At 39.4% G+C, this 27,808-nt stretch overlaps 1 protein-coding gene across 8 annotated transcripts in view; it reads right to left on the bottom strand.

Moving 5' to 3' along the window:
• The window catches only part of vav2 (vav 2 guanine nucleotide exchange factor), a 324,026-nt gene that overhangs the window by 294,073 nt on the left and 2,145 nt on the right, over positions 1-27,808 (bottom strand). The gene's annotated exons all lie outside the window — the stretch shown is intronic.

The raw sequence follows: 27,808 nt of genomic DNA, 5'->3' as shown, positions 1-27,808 counted from the left end.
CTTCCAAGGTGGGGATGGGTGCGTTCTGAACTCTCTGTTCTCCATCCAGATGTTTCTTGTTGTCTGGCTAAAGTGCAGGAGAAGGGAGGGAAAGGGGATTACACAACTTGCTTTCTCTAACTCACTCTCTAACCCACTAAGTGCTTATGCTAAGAGGGGAAGTGGGAAGCTGTGAATGTCCTTAGAAAAGGGAAGAGGAAGACTTGGATAAACAGCGCAGAGAGATAAATCAACCTGTCGTGGCTTATTGCATTCTGCAGTTACCTAACAGGACAATTTCATTAAAGTTGTTATTCTACCTTAATGCAGTAATAAAATTCACAGCTCGCTAACACGTCAACGAGGAAAGGATTTATTGAAAGGATAATTTATGATACTGCACTGGTTTCTCCCAGATGTACCATGCTGCATTGTAGCTGAGTGTTTTTACCTTAAAGAATGAATGATAGCACCAAAATTTACAGAGCAGAAAAGCTAAATAACTCAAACAACACTGGTTATTTTTACCAATTCAACTGAGACACATTTTCAAAAAAATTACAAGTATTTATCACATTTGATTGTGATCTTAAAACACTGATAAAACTCAGTGTCTTAAAGACTCAAAACAATATATTTCGAAGTTGCCCAATCCTGCTGTCAACTATCTTTATTCAAAAGTATTGACACTGCAATTTCTAACGAGAGACCTTGAAAAACCTGTAAATTATCACTTTCTATTGTGAATTATTCAGCCGTACTCTTTCAATATTTGTAAAATATTTACTGGGAAAGTCTGCTTTTTATGTGGGGGAAATATAGTGCAGCGAAGGAAGAGCCACAAATTATTAAAAAAAAAAAAAAAGAAAAAGAAAAAAAAAATGTTTTTTGGCTGAAGTGTGCATGAAAAGAAACTTGCATGTGAAACTTCACACCCTGTCTAGCCTAAAATATGTAACATATGAAGGCATGATGTTGGGGTGAGGTAATTCTAACTCTGATCCATCATCAGAGGCAGAAATGAAGGCACAACTGAGGGAATGTGCTGTTATGTGTAATGCCAGAGTCAGCATGGTAGATTCTCTCACTCTGGTTCAGTTCACACAACCACAATCATGAGGAAGACTGATGACTTTTCTATTGCCCAGGGGACAACCACTGACACCCTTCATAAGGATATTAAGCCACATAAGGTCACTGCTGAAATGGCAGGCTGTTCTCACGGTGCTGTATCAAAGCATATTCATGGAAACTTCAAAGGGAAAAGTGAGGTACTGTACAGGACCAAGGCTGCCATCCTTAATCTCACTGTGGGTGTCAATTGACTTAAGAAGATCTGAAAGACTTTATTGCAAGTAAAACCATTTCCATCTTTTTGTTTAATATCCAGGTCTCACTGCTTTGTTTTATTTGTTGAACTTTGAACACAATTTACAACTTCCTCTCTCTTTCTCTTTACATCCCTTCAACTTACCCATGTATGCAATTATCAAAGTCCTGCTAGTGTTGTTCTAAGGATTAACAGTTGCTGTTAAGGGATGATTAGCAGATGCAGATAACATAAATTCATTTATGGTAAAGTATCAATAGTGGTCAATGATTAATACACATTAATGTGTACTAATATAACTTTATAGGGGTGTTTTTTGCATTCCACACAACGCCCACAGTCAAAATGAACTCACAAGTCAGCATGATATTACAAAAAGACATCTACCATAAAAAGCATGATTTTGATAAGAAATTCCTGAATAAAATCCAAGAGAGTGAGATTGAAAGGTGAGTATAACTGTTGTTTATCGACATTAAAATGTTGGCTTGGTACCTTGGTTTTCAGAGTCATGGTTTGGTACATTTCGGTCAGTAAAGGGCTTCCTGAATGTCCTTTGACCACAAAACACATCTATAAAAACAAACCTGGGACAGCACAATGCAGGCCCATCCATTTATCTTGAATGCTACAGCAGATGCCTTGGACAAGTCCTGCTGCAGCAGTTTCATCACATCATTAGTGGGCGTGTCATATTCCAATTAGCTTGTGAAGACGAGCAAAAAAAAATGAGAAAAAGTGGCCTGCTGAGGAGACAAAATGTTTGGTTGTGATCAGGGCATCGACAGAATTCCAGGGGAAGCTGAAAAGTAGTACAAGGAAGAGCAAGTTATAGGCCGGACTTGTGGAGGAGATGGCTAAGGCTGGGTTCACCTGAAAGCCAGACCAGATAATTAATACACTCAAGAAACTGAAGAAGGAATACAGAGACAGCAAGAAAGACTTGGAGCTGGACAGGGTGATACATGTCCATCACGTCCTCCCACATTGGTTCTGCTTAAACTGGTGTAAACACAGGCTGGTTCACCAGGAAGCACCAAGGTACTGATAGTCCATAACGGAGCCAGAGCCAGAGCCAGAACCAGAACTGTGTTTGTCTAAAAGCACTCATAGTGAGGTTCATCTTTTTCTTTTTGTGTCTTGCAGCTTTTACTCCTTACTTTTGATCCACAAATGATTTCAACACTTGTTGTATTGTGGCTTCTAATTGATACCTGCCATTTGTCAAAGTCTGCAGCAACTCCAGGCTGGTCAAAGGGCTAGACTTTTAATTGAAGTTCTGCAGTGACCATTCATAAAGAGTAAATACAAATTTTTTGTATAATAAGAAGAAAGTCAGTGTTGAAACAGAGATGCATTGTCTATTAGTTTACCATCCTACTCGTCAATCTACAAATGGGAAGTAAAGAAATAGCAAAAAAGTATTATGGGTGACTGCTTTCTTTGTGCAGGTCTGTCAACAGGTTTGTCGACCCAGAGGGCTCTGTGGTTTCAGACAAAAACTTCCTCCTCATCCTGGTTTTGTGTATTTAAGGAACCTCTGTGTCTACTAATGGAGGGTCAGTTGCACAGCGGTGTACGTCACTGTGACGGACACGCTCAATTTCACAGGAGAAAGCCACTCAAAGCTCCTCCACAATCAGATTCTCTGGGCCTGCACCTTCTGTGAGTTTTTCTAGCTTTTGTTTTCCCCAGGAGCTTCCGCCATTAATTTTAAATTGTTTAGCTTTCCTGTCTTCATGCTCCGTTTGCTTTCATTATGCTAACATCGAACTAGTGGCAGGTTTAATGCCTTTTTTCACCTTTTAGATGGGAGAAGGGATTGAGGAAGCTCACCTGGCACTTATGAGAAATTGTTTTTTACAAATGTCATCAATCACGGACGGACAGGACAGCTTTTCTGCGTTACAGAAGGCCACGGAGATAGTCAACTTGGTCTGAGGGGAAAAAAGCTTTATTTTTCTGGCACACTGATTCACAGATCTAACATGGTGAGTTAGCTGACAAATACTGGATAACTGCAGTCTTTACGAGGATACTACAAGAGACAGAAACTAAATGAAAAGGCTGTAATAAAAAAATGATCAATGCCAATTTCAGTGCATAAACTAAAAGAATGACAGTAACAGCTCACAATATACCAAGGAAACTGCAACAAGTTGAACAGTGGGACTGAACTGATCCAATAAAATATATTTTTAACTTTAAGACCCCTGTTTATCAGAGTTTTCTACAAGCATCAGTTGTCAGTTGGACACAAAACTTTTTCATCTTATTTTAACTGGGCTGGTTGTCAAATGATGCATTTTTAATGCAATACAATACAATAGCTTTATTTATCCCCGAAGGAAAATTCATTTGTCTGGACTCTCATCTGTTTATGGTAGAATTATATAGTCTTATTGCTGATGGTATGAAAGATCTTCTGTATCTTCCTGTCCTGCAGTGAAGAGAAAGGGGCCGTCCACCACCGTTGTTTCTTTGGTCGTTGCCCCCAATCAATGGTTAATTGTGATTAATTCAGTTATTTTGCTTTTCAAAACAAATTTTTGAGTCCCAATTAATTTGAAGCAGTTATCGCTAGTGTCTTGATTTAGGAATAAATTCATGCTCCAAGATATTTTGTGAACTCAACTGAAAGATTTATTGTTTACATCGATACTGCACTGCCATGTGGTCTGAAACCATGACTTTGGCCCATTTCACAGCACATTTATACAACAGCTCCTAATGAAACTCCACCATCATGACGCCTTGAGACATTCATACTGATTCTGTGCAACATTGGTGTCCCCATCTTTTGATTCATATTGCATTGCGGTGTTGCAAAAGCACAAGAGAGCACAAGAGAGCAGGAGCTCAGACAGTCCACAGACAGACAGTCAGACTGGGGATGAACAATGCAGGAATTTTCGCCAATATTCAGTCAGCCAATATTTACGATACCAATATATAAATGATTCAAACCTAAAACTTCAGTCCTCAAAGCACACTTTAAAATTTAAGGAATGAAAATAAGCAAAGAAATGACTTCAGCTGAGTTCTGTTGGTCCTGCCTAAATCTTCACAAAATTATTCATACAGACAATTTTTATACCAAATATAGGCTGATATTTACAGCTGATACATCATTTCAAAATATCAGCCAAAAATTCCAAATCTGCCGATACCTACTGGTAATCAATCCTGCTACCAGTGGTTCGAGGATCGCAGCCTCTGTAAATGGGTGTCTGCTCTTCCAACTGAGATAAACTGGCACCCCTGAAAATGAACTCTCTAAGCTAATATCTGCAAATATTGTGCATTCCTATGTCATACATGCACATACACAAAGCGGTGCACTCCCCTGCTGGCTCCACTGATCCTGTCTTCACCCTGTAAGGCTTCTGTTACTAACTCTGAAGCAAAAGGCATTCATGTTGAAGGCAAGACATCACACGGGCATAAATATCACATCTTGAACCGGCTGTGTGAATAAGCCTCTAGAGGTAGAATACAGCTCCAAAGTGCATATTCTGTCATATACTGTGCTTTACAATGTTATACATTAAACAGCATAGAAGAGTGCATGTACAAAATGACTCACATGAATGTGACAGCATTTGCACGTTTAGTTGGTATCTCTGCAGTTTAGAGAAAACCGTCTTTGCAATGCTTTTACTTTGCACCTTTTAAGCTTAAAGTACTTTACTACCTGTTTATTAAAAAAACTCCTTTTATTTGAAAGAAAATAATCAACTAATGATGTAGATATAAAGTTTCAATATCTTAAAAACATAAAAAAGAACTTGCAAGGGACTGAAAAGTAAATGCCCAATAGGAATGGTCAAAAGGGGAGTTTTTGATAACACAAGGTGCAGGTTGCCTTTGAGATTTTTGACTTATCCACTTTTTTGTTGTTGTTGTTTTTTCTTTTTTTTTTTTTTTCCAAAGGCACAGGAATGTCCATCACTGTGACAGAGTGAGCATGATAATTTCTGCACTACTCCAGCTTAAATAAAAGCACAAATAGCAAGTGATTAATAAAATTTAAACTAGAAAAAAAATTGTCTTAATCTCTGATCTTATTCAGATGGCCTAGCAGTTAGGTCGCACCTGATGTACCCAGGTGTCCCAGGTTGAAGTCTGGCCTGTGGCCCCTTTCCCGCATGTCTCTCCCCCACTCTCTCATCCCTGTTTCTGACTCTATCCACAGTCCTCCACTCTGAATACAGCATAAAGGCCTAAAATATATCTTTGAAAATCTGATCTTTATCAAATCTGGAGAAATGTGTTAACACGGACAGTTTACCTAATTCATTAAACAGTTCATTTTTGTATTGGTGGGAATCCCACTGAAATACTTGACACTCTGAGAGGAGACTTCTGCAGATTCATTATCTCCTGATGAAAACCTTTAATATGATAAAAAAAATAAAAAGACACTTTGAGACTTGGCTTGTACCAGCCTGACATGCTTCCCTCCTTTTGTTGCTCTGTGTGGATACACTGATGCAGAAACTAGTGTGAATATTTACATACAAATTATAAATGGAGGGGATTCTTTTCAAAGATCACTGATAATGAGAAGACAGCACTACAAATCAAGCTTATAAAAGCAGTCTTGCACTTCTGGATTTTATGCCAGCTGGTAAAATTGGATCATTTTGGAGTACATTAACTCTATTCAGAGCTCGTGGATGAGTGATAACAGGCCTCACACAGTGCTGTATGACTGTAGACTAAATATAAACATATACATCTCTGAAGAGTTTGTTTCAGTGTTGTAACGCCACACATATTTGTAATGTAATACATTCCTTCTCAGACTTGTCTGTTGTCATATTTCTGTATCCTGTGGGCCTCTTCAGTTCCCCTCCCAAAAGCTTTTGTGTCTAAACTCTCCTGTCCAACTGAAAGGATTTTAAATTGCTGTGAGAATTCAGCAAGATAACTTCCAAAGCAGATAAAAGCTTGAAGTAGGTTTCTGTGGCCATTGTTAAAGGTGACAATTACGTTGTCATTAGTATGCAAGGAGGCCACTTATTTCAGACGCATTAATGGAAAAACCTGCAAAGAAGAATTTTAAAGACTTTGAGAGCTGGTTTGAAACCTGCAGAATACAAATGACTGTCTGTAAGAGAGTGACACGGTCTGCTCTGGTTTGTTCTGTCTGGACAGTCCCACCTTCAACTGAATAATCTTTAGCCCTGACGAAGAAGACCGTTCTTTTCTAAAGTGTCCTTGGCCAGAGTATTGGAAAAGCTGGTGTCTTGTATTTTCAACAAGTATTGCATCACATTACAATGAGATTATGTTTGCTAAGCCTATGATTAGTCACCCGATTATTTCATGTGCATGAAAGTGAATCAAATCCAGCAGTGGAATTAAGACAAAAGTTCATACTGTTCAACTGACTAAAAATGCAAGACAATGTGAGAGTCCTGTTGTTTTATTATTTAAGTTAACTGTCAGATACAGAAGACATTAGCTTGATATCAATTCTAACTTTTTCTTATATTATAGGGATGATTTGAGCAAAGCACCAATTCCCCTGCAGTTCAGAAGCTCTTTTCCACAGAGCCCTTCTCTAAGACATCTTGCTAAATTTGCAAGCATTTTTACAAGGGTTTTGGATACTTTTGTCAATTATAATGTTTTTCAAATAAATCTACAAAAGTTTCTAAAATTCTGTTCGTTCATTTTGTCATGATGGGGTACTGAGTGCAGATTAACAGGAATAAAAATTAACTTTTTTCGACTGTAGTATTAACATTAGAACAATGAAAAAAAGCGAAGGGGGTCTGAAAACTTTCTGAACGCTCTGTACACTGACATTTACAAAAAGAAAAAGCATGATTTAAAAACCAACTTAAAGAGCAAAGAGCAGAAAAGAATTCCATAAATTCTCATTTTGTATTCATACTCGGCATGCTAACATCAAACCAAAGCAGCCGTGGATAAATGGGCCAATACATCAGCACCATTCTGTCAATGAATTAAAGACCCTTCCAGTAAAAAACTACTCTCAGGTTATCCATGTGCACTTTTGGTGGCAACTTCAAAGGAAAATAACACATTGGCTGCATATTGAGAACAAAAGCAAGAAAATATATTTGACTAAAGTCACTGTGGTGAATAAGAAGATCTTTCTGCGAACTTTAGGAGAGCCAGTTCATGCTTACAGACTAATATTTGAAAGAAGAGTACTTACATCTAAGGCTGCCCATAACAGGGGATAAAGGGGGGAGCTTTCAGGGGCCCAGCCAAATGGGGGACCCATAGGGGTCAGAAATATGCTGGTCCATTGTTACATAAAGTGGTGATATCCATATTATATCTTATTTACCTGATTAACCACTCTTATAAAAGCTACATATTTTGTATTCATTTATGCTGCAGTATATATCCTTATTGAAAATGTAAATGTCTTTTCTTAAAACATAATAAAAATGGTTTATAAGTCAGAAAATGGGCAAGAAGGTGGTGCAATGGTATTTTAAAAGTAGCAGAAATGGGTTAAAGAGGCAACAAAAAAGGTGTTTAGAGTCTCAAAATGGGTCAAAGTGGCAGAAACAAGTAGAAAAACTACTGAAAAGAGATTACAAAGAGGCAGAAACGGGTTTAAGGTGGCAAAATGGCGATGACAGTGAAATATGGTTGAATGGGCAAAATTAGAGGAAAGAGTGGTGAAAGGGGTGAAAAGGGGTTAACACAGGCAACTATAGCTGGAAAGTGGCAAAAACAGGCAGAAAAAAGTGGTGGAAAGTGTTCAAAAGTTGCAATAAATGGCTTAGAAGTAGCGTCATGGGCAGAAAAGTAGTGAAATTGGATTAAGTTTGGCCAAATGGGCATAACAAACTGTGAAATATGATCAAAATGAGCAACAATGGACCAAGAGTGAGGGGTTGAAAATGGTAAAAATGAGTCAGCAGGGGAAACTGCATCTGGAAAGTGGCAAAAGCAGGCAGAGAAAGTAGCAGAAAGGGTTTAACAGTAGTGAAATGGTGTTAGAAAGTGTCCAAAATTGGTCAAATTAGGCAAGAGTGGTAAATAATAGTGGCAAAATGGGCAGATAAAGTGGTTAAAAGGGGTGAGAAGTGGCACAAATAAATTATTTCAATATTAGAACCCAACAATAGTTTGACACTCTTTTCAGGTCTAATATGAGGAAACTTAGAGAGGATGCCAGCACCAGTGCTACTGATCCAACACACATGCTATGGACTATCAATACATCACAGCTGGGGAGGGCCCAGTCACAAGATTCATCAGAAGCCAAGCCATTTGTGTGGCCGGGCCTGCTTACACCTCTTCTAGGTTTTTCATACATTCGTAACACACAGAGGTGGAATGGTGGACAAAAGTTGTCCCACCCTGATCTTCTATCAAAACTTTTAACAGATGAGTGATGGAGGAAGGAGCTGGCAGTGTGTAAGGTCTAAGCTGGCAATAAATCTACACACTGGGGCACCGGTTTAATGCAGCTATGTAAGTACAAAGGCGTACTGACTGTGTAACCCTGTTAAGGCGCTGCTGTGATAATGCAAAAATCACTGCTAGTTAATAAACATGCTTTAATTTAGGTGTTTATTCATGTATGTCATGTCATTATCATTATCTTGCATGCTGTTAAGGACTTGGCTGACTTTCCCTATGTGGAGCCTCTTTTGAAGACAACAATGAGTAAAAACTAGCATGTATAAATCTCATCGTAATATTAGACCAGGACTATCTATGGGAAGAGTTTCAAATCTTGAAGTAGCACAGCTTTAGTCAAGGGTGGAGCAAGAGGAAATGATCTCTTCCACCCTCTCTAACCCGCAACACTGTTCCACTTTGTTTGCATGATTAACAAGAGACTGAGCTGTGGGGAAGATCAATAAGTACTGGCCTTTTATGGGACTGTGTCTCACGCTGTAACCCTACCTTTGTGCCCTTCCTATTCCACAGCCAATTATGTGATGTGATCAATACCAGTCAGTAATGGGATATGTTCTCTCTGTGTGGCGATTTTGATGCAAAAGCCTAAAAATCCATGGCTGCACTACATATAAACACTCCTCCTATATTCAGCCTTAGTCCCTAAGATCCATATAATCTTTATCATTTGGCAGCAGCATAGAGGATGCAGAAGGCTCTTTATCTTTCACTAGGAAAGAGGCCACAAATGTATTAGGGTGTATACGTGTAGGGACGGGTTTTGGAAGGGAGGGGGTTGGGGTACTGTTGTTCCTCTCCCTGGAGCACAATCCAGATCCTAATCTGTTCTCCACTACAGGAAACAGCCACAATCAGTCTCCCACCACAACAATTTGAATCAGACTCACGGCAACAGCACTGTTCTGACAATACCTCATCATGTAACAGGCTGACAGTCATTAATCACAGTTGTAGATGAAGACATATGCCAGTCAAGGCCTGGGAAGGAAAACTGACCACTGATTAATGACTAAACAGTCAAAATCCATTAAAAAAAAACCATCTTCTGTGGTCTGGATTGGGAACTGCAGGGGAGAGATTCAGCCATCTGGCTCAACACTACAGACATGGAACTGAGGCCTCCTCTTTTATTTTTTTCATTTCTCTCTGGAGGGATGGTGCCCAGCAGAGCAGAGCTGGCTCCAAGAAGATTCAGGGCGCCATTCCACTGCACGCCCATGCTAATCACCCCCAACAACCATCATGCAGATGGAGCCTCTTTAGAAATCAGACGGCGTCCATAAGGCTCCGTGATCTCTTTGTCCATCTCTAGTGGAATGGCAAAACTGGCAGCATGCTGTCATGGTGGATGGTTTCTTCAAAGCGGTATGTGCCCCTAGAGCTTGGTTAGGTAAGATAATTATGCGGGTAGGCCAACAAAATAGGTCTCAACTGGATGTTTTTCATATGTGCAGAAATTGAAGGTAATACTGCAGTTCTACAAATAATCTCTTGACACTGCAGTGCTCTTTACTACAGGTGCTATAGGTCGCCTTTTCATGACATCGCTTTAATTCTTCCTCTCAGTCTGAAAGATTAGGTCAACGCGGAGTTCCCCGCATAAACACCGTGCTCACATTTCAGCCTGACAGTATTCCCTGAGGAGAGCAGGGAAGAAAGAGGAAGAAGAGGCAGATTGAATGTTCAGCAGGCTTTTAGGTGGGGGAGTGTTTTTTAAATACACATGATAAACTGCATGAGTCCTGGTTTTTCTATGCAGACTGGCTGAGTCATCCTCATGCAATAGTCCAATATCAAATGAAATGGAGGAGGAGATGGTATATAAAAATATGATGTACTGCAATATGGGATAAAACTCTCATCACTGCAGTTTATTTCATCGACTAATACTATGACGAAAAATGTTCTTTAACAACCTTTTTCATGAGAAAGACAAGACTAAATCTAACTGAAAATGATTATGGATGACTAAAACTCTGACTGACAATAACTTTGGTTTTTACATCAATGAGACTAAAACAAGACTAAAATTTTGGTGAATGTAAGGTCAGCTTAGCTAAATGAAAGAAAGGTCAAATGTCATCCTGATGCATTCAAATTCAGGGGAAAACAGGTTCTGACAAGAAAATTTACTAAGTTAAGTTGTTTAAAGGTGGAATTTGAGATATTTTAGCTCTGTTTACAAACAGAGTTGGTATACAGTGCCTATAAAATGTTTTCACCCCTTTGGATGTTTTACCTATGATATATTTCATAATTCAATCATGGTTAATATATTGTGGGTATTTTTGTCCAAATATATCACAAAAAAACCTCTTAAATATAAAAGTGAAATCAGATTTGTACTGAAATTATGTACATTTAATAAAAATATGTAATGTAAAATAGGTGACTGCATAAATATAAACTCCCTTTAAAGTGACTGACTAATTCAACAGAGGTCCAGCTAATTAGTGCTAGGAATCTCACAATGAGTGAAATGAAGACCACTTGAGTGCTGTGAATGTTTCTCAAGTGACTGTAGTATGAAGACACCTGTGTCTGGAAGGTCAAGTCACTGACTGATTAGCATTCCTGGCTACCATTTTACCATGAAGACAAAAGAACACTCTAAGCAAGTCAGAGAAAGGGAAAAGTATAAATCAAGGGATACAAAAATACTTCCAAGGCACTGAACATCCCTCAGAGTTCAGCTAAATCCATCATCAAGAAATGGAAGGAATATAGCATATGTGTAAATCTGCCTAGATCAGGCTGTCCTCACAAATAGGTGACTGTGCATGAAGGAGACTAGTGAGAGAGGTCACCAAGACACCTATGACTACTTTGAAGGAGTTACAAGCTTCAGCAGCTGAGATGGGAGAGACTCTGCATACAACAACTGTTGCCTGGGCTCTTCACCAAAAATAGCTTTATGGGAGATCAGCAAAAAGAAAGCTGCCATTAAAGGAAAATCATATTAAATCTCAACTAGAGTTTGCCAGAAGGCATGTGGGAGACTCCATGGTCAAGTGGAAGGGAGTTCTTTGGTCTGATGAGACCAACATGGTGCTTTATGGCCATCAGACTAGATGCCATATTTGGTTGGCACCAAACACTGCGCATCACCACAAACACACCATCCCCACTGTGAAGCACGGTGGTGGCAGCATCATGCTGTCGGGATGCTTCTCAGCAGCTGCAAGGCTTGTAAAGGTAGAGGGTTAAATGAATTTAGCAACATTTAGGAAAATCTTGGAGGACAATCCTATTCAGTCTACAAGAGAACTACGACCATAAAGAAGATTTTTGTTCCAGCAAGACAGTGACCTGAAAAATACAGAGAATGCCACACAGGAATGGTTTAAAGACAACAAGGTAAATATTCTTGAAAGGCTGAGTCAAAGCCCAGACCTCAATCCAATAGAGAATCTGGCTGGACTTAAAAGAGCTGTTCACCACTGATCTCCATGCAACCTGACATAGCTTGATCAGTTTTGCAAAGAAGAATGGAGTAAAAATGCATCTTAGTGTTGAAAAATATCTGGCAATTCTTGCATATCCTTCACAGTGTACAGCTTATGAAAAGCTTAGCAATTAATTGATCTAATCAACAAAGGGTTGTGTTTGAACTCATAAAATGTCAGGATGAAACAGAACTTCTTGTAAAAGTGGAGGTAAATTTTAATGTTTGATGGTATTCCTATGAATTAAATCGAGCTGTGTAATATTTGCATGTATCATACAATATATGCACTCTGTGGATGTAGGAGGTTTTTAAATCAAAATGTTCAACATCTTCTGCAGCAGTCCTTTCCAGCTGAATTGTCACATCACAGTCCACATGACCCACATTCAAATAGAGGCCTGAGCAGCTGAGCACTCACTGCCTGCATTTGGATTCAGACCATTTGGACTATTATGGTTTTGGTAGAAAGAGTTCAGCTATGTACAAATCAAGGATAAGGCTGAGTAGGTTGTTTAAACCAGAAGACATCAGTAATGTTAAAATAACTGTATTTCTTTGTGACTGTAAGATGGTCATTAAAATATTTATCAAGCTTAGTGATTGATTACTCCTACTTAAATGTACGTTTACATTCTTTCACAAGGGGAATTACATCTTGTGGTAGCTGTGGTTTGTGTTACAAAATGTTCACATGTGCCAGGAATAACTGTATGTTAAAGTCAGACATAAAACAGCCTTGTTTGAATTCCAAATTCACTTCCTGTTTCTTCGTCCCACCACGCAAGCAGGAAGCCAGGCCGACTCGCTGCAGTGCATGTGTGACCATTCATTTGCACTTAATGAATATCGACTTCAACCGCTATCCGATTCATTCAACTGTTGCATTATACAAGTGCTACTTAACTGTTCCCCTGTTTACAGCTGTGAGATGTCCTCCAGCATAACACCTCTTACCGTATGCTTTTACAGCCTGGTGTTTATTTTTATCATGAGAGCCTATATAGACAGTGAGGTGTTATCTCACTAATGAACGCGTAGAAAAGCTGAAACCTTACTGCATTATTTAGAGACAAACCTCTTCATCTGACATCTCTCTGTTCTCCCAGCATTATGCTAAATTTGGAATCAATAACAATAGGGTATGCATTGTGTAGCGGTGGAAATTAGAAGTCATGCTTTTATTTGTAGAGAACAATCATTTCAATGTGAAACACTAACATCGCCAGTTTTTTTTTTTTTTTTTCCACTGTTACAAGTAGAATTGATCCAATCCAGTCTCCATCTGCAAATACATGCTTAAAGGTTTAGTGTTGACATCTCCTTAAGAACTGACAGCTTTGGCAGTGAACACAGCAAAGCTTAATGCTCCACTGTTATTATGAATGTGAAAATACTTAGAATTCAGTGTAAGGTGGCTAGTTTAACAACAGGAATCCTTCGCCTTAACAAGCTCTGTGTAAACCATGTTCATACTCCATGCTCTACCACTAGCAAAAATGTAATGCATGCTAACCAAAGGCAGAGGACAATGCAACTTCTGGTATGGTTTACTTTTATGCTGTTCTACTTCTGGGTCCAAATCTAGCAGGGAGACTGTGGAGCATGCCCAGAATGCCAAATTCAGTTTGAGTCTGATTGTGGTGTATGCATGAGAGAGCAAATCAATGTCTAAATTCAATTTACTACAATTTCATCAGGACTAGCATGTTAACATGTATTTTAAAAGTCCAGTTGTAGTTTGCTTTTTTAAATGTGCTACGCATCAATAATCCACCAGTGCCTGATTTTAGGGCCATGAAGCATTTCCACTCACAACCACACAGGATAGCATGTCAGCTCTGCCATAAATAAGATCAGACTTCATACTGGCAGTATGATTATCATTTAAATTCCAGCTGGGCCCACTGGTTGTTCTCTTTATGACTCTACGTTCATTCATGCAATGTTTTCCTTCAAAAATATCAAAACTGACAAAATAAAAAGTGAAAAAAAGAAAAATACCTATACAGTCATTGACTAGAGGCATATACTCAGTGGACACTGCAAGTAATTTAGTATTCGCAGAAAGTCTAGTCAGCAGGTTACTGAAGTTAAGTATATACATGACTTACAAATAATCCCAAGCATTCAATCAATTTTGTTTTGTTAAGTCCAATCACATCACCACAAACACACCATCACCACTGTGAAGAATGGTGGTGGCAGCATCATGCTATGCAGATGCTTCTAAGCAGCCGTCCCTGCAAGGCTTGTAAAGGTAGAAGGTAAAATGAATGTGGCAAAATATAGGAAAACCCTGTAAGATAATCTTATTCAGTCTGCAAGAGAACCCGACTTGGGAGAAGATTTATTTTCCAGCAAGACATTTACCTGAAGCATACAGCAAAAGCTACACAGAAATTGTTTGAAGACAACAAGGTGAATGTTCTGGAGTGGCCCAGTCAAAGCCCAGACCTCAATCTAATAAATAATTTGTGGCTGGGCTTAAAAAGGCCTATTCACTCATCCCCATCCCCATACAGCCTGACAGAGCTTGAGCAGTTTTACAAAGAAGAATTAAGCAAAACGGCAGTGCCCAGATGCACCTGATTGAGACCAATCCACACAGACTCAGTGCTGTGATTGCAGCCAAAGGTGCATCTACTAACTTTGACTTTTATCAAATGCAAATAATCCTTTGCATTTGATAAAATCTCACTCTGTTAATTCCATAATAGTGCATGCAAACTCCTGCACAATGTCTAAAGGCCGGCTCAGACTACACAAATTGTTTGGTCTCTCACAACGGCACCATGTCAAACTATGCAGCAAAAGTCTACAACTGACAAGAAAAAATATACAAAAATCAATTATGAACTCTTCCCAAACAGAATAGAACCTGAGGTAGGAATGTAATAGCATGTAAAGAAAATTAGCTCAGCTTTACTGTACGCATACATGAATCCCAAGGGGAAGAAAAAGGGGGGTCCTGTATAGTGTCACTCTGGTAAATGATGATACGAGGAGCAAATGCTCTCCTATAGGTAAATGTCAGGGAATCATTGACATCACTAAGGGTGTAAAACTAGACAAAAATGCAAACATAATTCTGACATGTCAGTCTTGTTGAATCATGGTGGTGGTGGGGCGTCTTGGACATGTTTTTGTTCCTGACTCTCATATTGTGGCCTGACATTTGATGATAAGCTGCGATGATGCAGTCAGGCCAAAAGCTGTCTGAATTCATGTATTCTAAACCACATGAATGCATGGTCCTATAACCTTGCAAAGCAGATGGATATGCCTGTTAACTTGTTTCTCACTGTCTGTATATCGAAGGCTTTCCAGATAGATGTGTGAAACAATCCATCTGACGTGTCAGGTTACAGGTCCTAGGGGTAGACCAATGGTCGACATGGCCAACTATTGGTTACCTAAATTTGGCATTTTTTACAATAATCATATCTGCATTTTATTTTACAATAATAGTTTCATTACCTCCGCCAAGGAGGTTATATGATCGGGTGGGATTGGTCATCGGTTAGTTTGTTTGTTAGTTTGTTAGCAACATAACTCATAAAGTTGTGGACGGATTTTGATGGAATTTTCAGGAAATGTCAGAAATGGCATAGGGAAGAACTGATTAGATTTTGGTACTGATCCGGATCACCGTCTGGATCCAGGAATTCTTTAAAGGATTCTGTACTATTGAGGGATAGGGCTAATGGCAGAGGTTTGTGCTGTTACCACTTTACACTAGGAGATGGCGGATATGAGTAACTTCAATAAAGCAGCAGTTTTTGGGTGTGTTTCTATTCAAAGTTTTGGAGTTTAAAGAGTTTGAAAGATGCACGCCCAGTCAAAGGGACGAATCGGAGTGTAACAGAGAGAAAGACAGCGAACCGTAGCGAGAATACTCACAATGATGGGAGGAACAGAGGAATATTCACCCTCTGCTATGACTTCCAGTCGTCCGGTGAGACCATGGTGCATCTGTTGGCACCTGTAGCGAAGCCAATCCCCACTCAATGCCTCACTGTGTTTCCACCCCACCGGGGAGGGAGTAATTGGTGAATGCTGTGGTGGGGGGCACATTGGGACAGATCCAGGAATTTCTTAAAGGATTCTTCACTATCGGGAGATAGGGATAATGGCGGAGGTCTGCGCTCTCGGAGTGCTTTTCTCGTTAATTAATCAAAAGGTGTGCTACCCAATGCAAGGCGTGTCTTCCCTTCTGACTTTGTTTTCACTCTCCACTCTCTCTCCTAATGTTCAGCCCACAACACTGTTTGACTGAGGAAGTGCATGCCATCACTTCCTGTTTCCTGCTGCTACTGTGTTGGTCTGTGCTGTGTCTCATGTTGACAGCACTAATGCCAAATTGTTTATATTCCTAATTTTTTTTAAATGCAGTTTTACATTTTTCACATTAAATACATTCTGTTTGCCATAAGAAATGCATAATGATTCCAAATGTCGGTCTCATGCACTACTAATAAACGATAACAATATTGGCCCAGAAAAAACGGCATCGGTCAACCCTTGATTGGCTCCCTAATAATTATCCAATTGAAACAATGCTTTCTTGCTCTCACTCATGTCAGCTTTTGGTCAAGTGAAGGTTTGAGTGAAGATTACCGTGGCGTTTTAACTTTGACCTTCCAAGGGACTACAACTGTATATTAGTTTTAAGCTAATTCTGGTATAATGTGTCACATGATAACACCTATGTTTAATGCTGTACATGGTCCCTTTACAAATAAAATCAAAATCTCTGTAGATCTGTACTTTTTCCAAATGGAAGCCTCATCTTAACTCAAGCTCAGATGTGCTTATTTTAATCTGATTTTCATAGCTTCCTTTAAATATATACAGACAGCACATTTTAAATATGCATCTTATTGAGGTTTTAAATACAGGATATTTTGAAATCACTGATCTTTAGAGGCAATGTGGATCCATTTTTGGTTTGGAACCCAAACTCTGACATCTTTATTGTGCAGTAAACATAAAGAAGACAGAAGCCAGCTGCAGTGATGAGGATCAGAAGTTACCTTGAACCTGATGTCATATTATCAAAAAGCACTTGCATAAAACCAACACAGCCAACATGAAGTGTAAAGTTCAGGTTTACTTCAAAGAATGTGTATTTTTTAAAGTCAGACTTCCTTGTCTCTTTGCAACCCAAAGACAATAAAACAAAAAGGAAGCAGGAAAAAAAAATGCAATTTGTAAATTATAAATTGAACTTTGGTCTCTGTCCTGGTCCATAAACTCCTGCAATCGTGTGATGTTGAAGTGACTTCTCTTCCTGTACAGCAGACGGTTCTCAGGAGTCTTTCAAACTGTTGTGCAGGTTTTTTACAAAAGTTCAGATTGTTCCTATAGGGTTTCAAATCCTATTCAGAAAGAAAAATCAATACAAGTTTCACTATGTACTTTTTGTTTTTTCATCATACCAGATTGTTAAGAGGGACTTGAGAAGAGAGATCAAAATGTTCACACTTTGATATCAGCAGGAGGCTTTTGTCAGGGTTTAAACTGGAGATTTAAGGGATCAAAGCAGAATTGTTTGTGGAGCCTTTTAGAGAGTACTGGTTTAAAGTCAGTAAGAAAAGTCATGTTTTGATTCCCATAGATGTGTACCATGTTATTAATTGTTCCTGTGCTCTGAATGTATTGCCACTACATTGCCAAAACAGGTAACGCTGAGGTATAAAAAATTAAAACACTCACAAAAACAGGAATGTAAAACAGACCTGACAGCTAGTCCGGCTGTGCTCTCATCATCACAAACAGCAACACTTCAGGTACAGCTTTAGATTAAAGGTCATCTTGTTGACAGAAAAAAAGCACCCTGGATTCCTTTCTCCTTGCATCTTCTTCCTGCATCACTCCCTGCATCTTCTGCTGGATGGAACAATAATGAAAAGATACAAGTGGGGAAACATGGGAGCCATTAAGGAAATTCCTGTGCAACAAGAGATAAGCTTAAGATAAATTTATATTCAGCTTACAAGAAAATGTGATAACTTGAAGAGAAGCAGCTGGACGGAAATGTCTGTCTGTCCTACTTTTGTCTCTGAAGGAATGTTTATTTTTAGAAATGGAGGATACTGGCATTGTCCTTCAACTTGACAAAGTTCAAGCTCCTTCCTGTGAGGCATCCATCTGAATGAAGTGACCTTGGACAGGACACTGAATTCCTCCCAGCTCTGGGAATACCGCTCGTTGCGCCACTATGCAACCTTAGCTTGATATGGAAAGAGGTACAAACCCACAGTGGAGGTTATTGATCGATGCTGTGTCCTCTGATGTTTCCTCTGGGATTAAAGGGACATTAATTATTCATTCTACAAACTGTTATTTTTCCATACCATTCCTTTTAATCTGATACATTTTTTCTCACTAGTTTCATAACTGGTGACAGGAAAACAAGAGCCGATAGTCACCCTGACTGAGCTCCAAAAATCCTGTGTGAGGATGGGACAAAGCTTCAGAAGGATAACCATCACTGCAGCCCTCCACTGATCTGGGCTTTATGGCAGAGTGGCTAGATGGAAATGTCTCTTCAATGCAAAACAAATGAGAGCCTGCTTGGAGTTTGCAGAAAAGCACCTGAAGGACTCAGACTGTGAGAAACTAGATTCTCTTGTCTGATGAAGCTAACACTGAACCGTTAGGCCTCAATTTTAAACATTATGTCTAGAGGAAACCAGGAAGTGCTCATCACCTGCCCAGTGTCATCCTAACAGTGAAGCATGCTGGTGGCAGCATCATGCTGTGGGGATGTTCTTCAGCAGCATGGACTGGGAGACTGGTCAGGGTTGAGGGAAAGCTGAATGGAGCAAAGTACAGAGACATCATCAATATAACCTGTCGTGCCTTCCTCAGGACCCCAGACTGGGATGAAGGTGAATCTTCCAACATGACAATGACCCTAAGCACACAGTCAAGACAACACAAGAGTGGCTTAAGGAAGCTCTTGGGGCTTTCCATTACATTGAGTGGCTTGGCTCGGCTCTTGGTGTTATATAGCTGCACTTCAGAAAGCACTGTTTTGTTCAAGAATTGGCCATTGTTTCCACTTCAAAGCTTATTCTTCTTCTATGGGCTATATCTGTATAATCCAGCAGGTATTTCAAAGTTTGGTGCAGCGGTTGCTACTTAAACACATCTGCAAAGTGTTCATGAATGATGATGAACCGCTGTGACATCACCTTAAAACGATTCAGGGCAGGGTGGCCATGCTTGAACCCTGCTCTAGAGCAGGACCATTCTGGGCGTGGCTTGGCATAGCCCGGGGAGGCCAAACTGGTGATGAAAAAGCAAATCCGCACAGCTTGGTTTGGATTGGAACATCCAAAAGTCAAAGTGGAAAAGAGACATCTGTGAATGTCCTCAACAGGCCCAGCTAATAAATTTAGTCCCCTCATTTCTTGTTTCCTGCTTGTTAGCATGTGATTGAAAAACTTTGACATACATTAGAATTGTGTAAGTGTTACAAAGGCCTACATGTTTATCATTAACAGATTCCAACTGCTGTGCAGCAGAAGCTTCAATGGTGACAAAACAGGAGTGATTTGCTGCTCATAGATGCACAGTTTTACAATGTTAAAGGGGAAATGACACAAAAATCAGCGCTATTACCCTGATTTTACAATCTCAAGCTAACAAATACTCTGCACTGCACCAACAGATGAAAACTTCTTGCTTCCTATTAATTTTCTGGTTGAAAACATAAACATTTAAACTGAATCCGGCATTGTAAAGATAGATATTTAAAAATAAAAACAACCTCTAAGTTTTTTGCATGTGGGCATCATTAGACTGTAAATGATGGCAGTAACGTAAAAATGTCAAAAACTTCAAAAAAATGCATCAGCGTAAAGGAAATAAGCATTCAGCTCCCAATGGTACAAGCACAGTCTTGAGGCACCACTCTGGGCACCCCTTCCAGTCAAGAAACCAAAATAAGTTAGGTAAATTAAAGTTAATTCTTAAACCATTTAATAATTCATCTTCCACGCCATACCCTGACATCCTGGCACATTTTGCCAGTTTCACCAATAGGCTAAGACCAATGCTACTTTCATTCTCTAATGAAATGACAAAGGCAAACTACAAGGAAATGTTAATGCAAGCTGCACGAATACCTAAAATGTTAGAGCTAAAAGAAATGTGTGACCTAAGGAGAAGGATAAGCTCTCATACAAGGTTAAAAAACCCCGGCCCAGACCAATTCCCTCCTTGTCAATCCCATTAGCTCCCAGTGGCACCGTCCCAGCTGTGCAGCCCAAGACGTGTCCCTAACGAGCCCCATTAGGAGTATTACCTGCATCCGGCGGGTGCTGGGGTCACGGGGTCAACAGTAGACCAAACGCTAAGATTAAATTACCCCTGAGGGAAGCAGGGTGGGTGGTTGTCTACAGTAGTCACATCCCCCCTCCTGCACATTGGTTACAAACAGAGATTTCTAGTCGGTGGGCATTTACTATGTCCCTTTCACTCACTCTGATCTTATTTACAACCCTGCAGAGTTCTTTAAGACTGAGCTGTCAGTGTTGTAAGAATGGGGAGGTCTTAATTCAGTCAAGATCCAGGCTCGGCCTTGATATGCTGAAAGTGTCTTGAGACAAACAGTATTAACTGGGACATTTCAGGACCAGGAGGTATGTAGTATAACCCTATTTAGAAGAAAATTTTAGCCATGTTAACATTTTACTTCAATATTCAAACAATAGGTACAAACAGAAGACAAAAAAATACTTGCTTTAATTTTTAAAAATATATGTTTCAAAACATTTACACACTAAATCACTCTTGTCTCATTAACAACTAGACCTGTGCTCAAAAACCATTAACAAAAAAAGCAGGTAAATGGCAGCAGATGCTTAACTTCAAATCAGCTCCAGTTATTTATTTATTGTAAGTGTAGGCATCAGACTGTGTGTAAGATCTGCCGCCCTGTGGAGCACCGAGTAGATCCAGGAGAGCTCTGGGCTCAGCCAACAGCGATTTAGTCTGAGCACAGGTACTCAACACACGCACTTAAAGACGCAAACACTACAAGCAAGTGCACACACATACATTTCCGCCTGAGTCATCCCAAAGGCATTCACAACTAGCTCTCTAACAGGAAAAAAAAACAGTAAGAAACACCGGGTGAAAAAACACAGCAGAACACACAAAAGGCTTCAGAGAGCACAGCTCAGTCTTGTCTTTCAGACGCAGCCTGAGGCGCTGGATTCTTGATGTACACTTTGAGCTGCAGAGCATCTCCATCTGTTCATTAAGCATTCATTTATGACCTTGTGGTAGAGAAGAAGGCCTTTTATCCTTTAAAAATACATTCAGGGATTTATTTTTAACACTTAAATGAAGGCCATCTCCACAGCATCTTTGTCAGAGGTACTTCAACTCCTCTCATGGCAATTCCAACCCATGTTCCACGGAATAATGACACACCTGTTTTATTCTTGCAGGCTTCTTACTCTACTCATTTGTGGTTGTGATTATTAAGGCGCCTGCATGATTATTAAAAGCCAACATTTTAACTGTTTGTAGCACAGGTTTTGAAAAATATTCTGTGAATGTAAAAAAAAAGCCAAAACTGAAGGAAAACAAAGGAAAAGGGCATTTAAAATTAGCCAGCTAAGATTGTTCAGGATCTAACTTCCCTTGCTATGTCACATTTCTTACCATTTATATCCTTGATATTACAACTGTTACCCTTCAGGTCTCAGTATAGTAGGTCAAAACTGGTTTAATTCTATTCACAGTTGTGCAGCTTATAATTCCCTACATGCACATCATAATAAACTGTAACTTCCTCACTGTGACTGGATGCATGAATGGACTTTTCCCTTTCTTTCGACTTGAATGCACATTTTTAGTGGTTATGTATTCAGTCAGACTGCTGATTCTGCCTTCCTCATTTTCATGCCATTATGATTATACACACATTCATGCCTGCAAATCAAGGTGAAAGTCCACTAAAAGCCGGTTTCCTGTTTGATTATGAAGGTGTAAAGGGTGTTTGGAACATCAGTGACTCAAACCTCCATTTGACTGTCAAACTCCTGGGTTAATAAACTCTGCATTTACGCATCTAAGACCCATCCAGACACTGGGGGAAATACAGACAACAAAGCAACATTTCCAATGTCTTAAACCAGGCTGTCCTTGAGCTGCAACTGGTACAGATATCAATCAAACAATCTGCAGACCCAATGTACTCAAAAATGCCCTCCATCAAATTAGGGTATAATGGTATATGTACTTGTTGGTTTGGACATCACATTGATTTGGATATTAACCACCTTTGAAATTTGATTTTTTTGTGCTGCTGAATGAATTTGCTCAATCTGCCAGCTACAGTGGTGGTAAAAGTAGTATAACAGAGTGACCTGGTCTTCTGCTTATTCTTCTCTGACTTGATGAGCAGAACCAGGCAGATCTACACACTTAATGGGCAGAGTGCACCACCTCCTACTTATCTGAGAGCAGATGTTGATGTTTACAAGGTAAGCTGTGTGCTGAACATGGTTTAATTCAGTTTAACTTGGACTAAGTGCAACAACAGGTCAATCTGGGACTGGCTTGTTTTCAACATATTTAAAAAGATGCAGGCTGTAGCTCTGAATCGTGGTCACAGGAGTGACTGTAAATACTATCACTCTTGACAGTGTCATCAAAAAACATACTGTAGTTGTAGCTCTGCCTAAGTTCAACTATAAATTTAAAAAATATATTTCTGCAAGGTTTTTCTCCATAAAGGACCAAGTAATTAAATTGTCTGCGTTCCTTTATTTTGAAACATCTATGAATGAATGATGTTTCAATGAAGTGTATCCAGGGGGCTGCAGTTAAACATAACTCATCTAATTTTTTTTTTTTTTTTTTTACAAATGCAGGAGGGAAGCAAAACTTAAAACTACAATTTATGAAAAAACTGAACACACAATGACTTGAAGGGAGGTGTACAAAGTAGTACAGGTAATTCTATACAACAAAAGACAGACCAAACTCTAACTGGAACATTTACAAAAGACACTCCTAGATCTATGAATCCAGGACCTTTTACTGCTCTTTTCCTGTTGAATCTAACTCTCATCTAACAAGATAAGCTGTGTGCTGCAAGTTGTTTTAAGTCTATTTGATTTGAGCCAAGCACAGCTGGGACTGTCATCTCCAATAACAGCTCAATATGTGACTTGCTTGTCTTCAATATATTTACAAGAAGTGGGCCGTAGCTCTGAATCGTGGTCACAGGAGTGGCTGTAAATACTGTACCTCCCAGCAGTGTTATCAAAAAACACAAAAACTTGTATCCTACTAAAGCTCAGTTATGAATAAATAATAAATAACATTTAATTTCTGCAAGGTTGTTCACAATAAAATGACCCATTAATTACGTTGTTGGCATACCTTTATTTTGAAACAGCCATATCACAAAATGGGTTGTATTTAGGAAGCTGCAGTTGAACATAACTCAAGACATCTGAAAATACAAATGCTGGAGGGCAGGAAAACTTTAAACCTCAAAGACTGAGTTACTAGCTACAATGTATAAAAAAAATGAACACATGAGGACCTAAAGGGAGGAGTACAACGTAGGTAATTCTAAACAAAAAAAGACAGAACAAACTTTATCTCCAATGCCTGTCATTTTTAAAAAAGACAAACCTACTCCTATGAATCCAGGACCTTTTACTGCTCTTTTCCTAAATTTAAACCTCAACTTTTCAATGTTCTTGTAGAATGAACTCTTAAACAGTTATGGTCACTGGACAGTAAACATGTGGTCTAATAAACACGGACTCAATGACTGGCCATGTGCAATTTTACAGACTTTTTCATCCCAAATACCTCAGTGTAACAATACAGTCTGACCTCAGTTTTGCTCCAATAACTTTCCTTGATGCTTCACAGAATGCACTAAAATACAATGAAAATGTACTGGAGTAAAAACTGGAATCAATGCCAGAGTGTAAAGCCTCACTGTGATTATAGGCTGTTAACAGCACAAGTGAATAGAATTAACAGGTCACAAAGAAACAGGAGGAGTTGATTCGTTTTGACTGGATGTTTTTCTTCCATATAAAACCCCTTGGTGATGTTAAACCTGCTTGTGTCTGTGTGAAACACATTTACGAATCCTCCGAGCTTTTAAAAGGGAGACAAAACTCAATTTGAGAGACCATCAGTCATCGTGCAAGTGGAGCAATCAGCGAGGTAAAGAGAAATTTTGTCCTGAGCAAATAGTGTAATCGCTCTGCTTCACCTCATCTTCATTTGGCTAAGCCGTGGACTCTGTGTGTTCTGAGTGTTAAAGCACACGCTCTGACCTTTTCCTTATCATAAATCACATACTACTGTGCTGCTGCCAGTATTTTGTTTAACCCAATTTGTCAACGAGGACACCACTTCCACCCTGACTGCAGATCCACACAGTGGGACTGGGAGCATGGGATTAGTGGGCGGATCAAAGCATGCCATCCAGCACTCTCTCCAGCCCTGTAATCATAAAAGTCAGTGCTTCTGGAGCTGATAAGTCAGGGCTACTGGTGGTTACCAGGCAAAAAGGGAGAGAGACCAAGTGCTGGAGCTGCAGCTGACATTTACTTTCAGTGCCTAATCTTTGTGACAAATTCTTGATCTTTAGAGTCGAGTCAAAACATATCCAGTGTACATTTTTTTAACACTGAAAAATGGAAATTTCTTACATTTTTGTGTCGAGAAGTTAAGGATATATCATTTTTCTTATCTAACAGATCCCCTATCTTCTCAGATGGGTTAACTCTTCTGACTTCAGTATCAACAAGACGTCCTTGTCCTGATGACATTTAAAAAGAGGCCCAGATTTACATAGTAAACAGAGATGACAACATGTGTGCTTTTCAATGATGCAAATATAATTTGTCAGGTTTGTCTAAGTATTTAACTGGAGGCTGTTCAGAATAATTTAACAAATCCTGCTCTGAATCTGTATTCTGTAACTTCTTCAAGGTCGATCTATCATTACAACTACTGCTGATTGAATGCATCGTCCTTATCTGACTACAGAATTCATAAAAACCTTGAAATATTCAGGAAAAGTGAGGAAAATTTATAAGAAAGAGGCAACCAAACCAAGCAGACTAAAAGCCAGCCGGACAGCCTAGACGCACACATTCACACATTATTGTGACAGAAACAGGTCATGGAAGGTGTGCCAACAACATCAGACAAATGTGCTGTCAGAGGGCAATAGCTCTGGTGTGATAGCTGTTTGGGACTCTGCGGACACAACACTGAGAACAACTGGACACATCCAGCATTTCAACAGCAGGGATCTATACAAAGTGGCAATCACCATACAGCAATAAAGGCTCAGTGGTACTTAAGACCAGACGTCAATGTGAGCAAGTCAATAGAAGCCTTTGCCACAGTGCACTTTTACTCCGACACTGTGGTCATGTACAGTTCCTGTGGCATCCGACACTTCCTGATATTGGCTTTGGAAGCATGAATGAGCTGGAGAGTGTGTGAGCTTTACATAATAGGAGTGCCAACCTCTAATTGCCCCACTGAGTTTTATGTAAACCTCTGCTTGTGCCACCATGAAGGCTCAAGTTTCCTCTGAGTTTAAGTAAATGACACAACAGCAAAGTGAGCTCTGGCCTTGAACTGTCAGTTATTAGTATTTTGCTGCCAAAAAATGCTCATATTCCTGGAGTGAAAACAGATTTTTTTATAAAGTAATGTAAATTAAATAAAAACATTCAAAGTAAAATAATTACATAAATATTCACCCTCTTTAAAGTGACTGGCCTAATTCAACAGAGGTCCAGCCAATTGGTACTATAGTCTCACAGTTAGTGAAATGAGGATCACCTTAGTGCAGTGAATGTCTCTCAAGTGATTGTTGTATAAAGCCACCTGTGTCTGGAAGATCTAGTCACTGGTTAATCAGTATTCCTGGCTACCATTACACCATGAAGACAAAAGAACACTTCAAACAACTCAAAGTAAAGGCTATCAAAAAGTAGAAGTCAGGGGATTGATACAAAATAATTCTAAGGCACTGAAAATTTGGAGTTAAGTTAAATTCATCATTAAGACATGGCAAGAATATGACATGTGTAAATCTGCCTAGATCAGCCTGTCTTCACAAACTGAATGAGCATGCAAGAAGGAGACGAGTGAGAGAGGCCACCTAGACCTATGACTACCCTGTAGGAGTTACAAGCTTCAGACACGGTGATGACTCTGCATACAGCTGTTGCCCGGGTTCTTCAACAGTCGAAGCTTTATGGGAGTGGCAAAAGATAAAGCCAGTGTTGAAGAAAACTCATTAAAGCTATGCAGGAAATGCCATGGTCAAGTGGAGAAAGTTCTTTGGTCTGATGAGACCAAAATGGGGCTGTTTTGCCATCAGACAAGATGTCATGTTTGGCGCACACTTTACCACAAACACATCATCCCCACAGTGAAGCACAGTGGTGGCAGCATCATACAGTGGGGATGCTTCTCGGCAGTCAGCCCTGGAAGGCTGGTAAAGGCAGAGGGTAAAATGAATGTGGCAAAATACAGAAATATCCTGGAGGACAATCTTGTTCAGTCTGCAAGAGAACTACGGCTTGAGAGAAAACTTATTTTTCAGCAAGATAATGACCTGAAGCACACAGCGAAAGCTACACAGAAACGGTTTAAAGACAAAGGCAGGACCTCAATCCAAAAGTTGTTGTGGCTGGACTTGAAAAGGGCTGTTCACACCTGATCCCAATGCAACCTGACATTGCTTGATCAGTGTTGCAAAGATGGATGGAGTAAAATTGCAGTGTTCCAACACCATTTTTCCTTCCTGGTACTGATTCAGATACCAGAGCATTGTATATCAGTCTATGCCGAGTATTTATACATAGTGTTGGGTAGTATTACTTTGGAGTGAAACTTGTTATATTCCTGCCTATCATACTAAGAGACATAACTTCCTATGTTACTGTGTTACCTTCTGATAAAACTAGTGGGTTAAAGTACTTCTGTGTTAATAATATAACCCTTTGACCATCCATTCCACTTGTTAGTTGTAAAAAAAAAAGTTTAATATTTGGGGCTAGGTTGCAATCTTCATAAAAAAAATACCCACAAATTTCTTATCTGGCTTTGATTCAAACATCTCACACTACTCAGGTTGCAATTACAACATCTAGATCATTGAAGCAAAAGTTCCTAAAATCAACAAAAATCTAAATTTCAATGATTCTTGGTTTTCATTTGTAAAATTAACCAGCCACACCCGTCTGCTTCTCTGGAAAGGTCAAAGAAAACAGATCCAAATGACTCAACCTGGGATCTGTTAGTGTTTTTACTTTCTCCATTTTTTCCAAAGCACACGATTATCTTTGATCCTTTCCACTCAAAGCCTGACTGAGTGGATAATACTCAATTAACACCCTTTAATCCAAAGCAAATGTGTTGATGCTGTAGCTGTCATGGCAGAGCAACTCCATTTTTATCCCACTGACACATTTCATACTGCTACAATAAAGGCTGCACTGCAAAATGTGAAGACATGCATAAAGAACTTATGTGTTCAGCAGCACACTGAAGCCATCAGCACTACAAAACAGCCCTAGTGACATGATTGGCTCAAAGCCTGGCAC

Source organism: Cheilinus undulatus, linkage group 17, assembly GCF_018320785.1.
Source record: "Cheilinus undulatus linkage group 17, ASM1832078v1, whole genome shotgun sequence".
NCBI classification, from domain to species: domain Eukaryota; kingdom Metazoa; phylum Chordata; class Actinopteri; order Labriformes; family Labridae; genus Cheilinus; species Cheilinus undulatus.
Note: the sequence above shows the minus strand (reverse complement) of the source record. Positions and strands in the feature narration are given on the sequence as shown.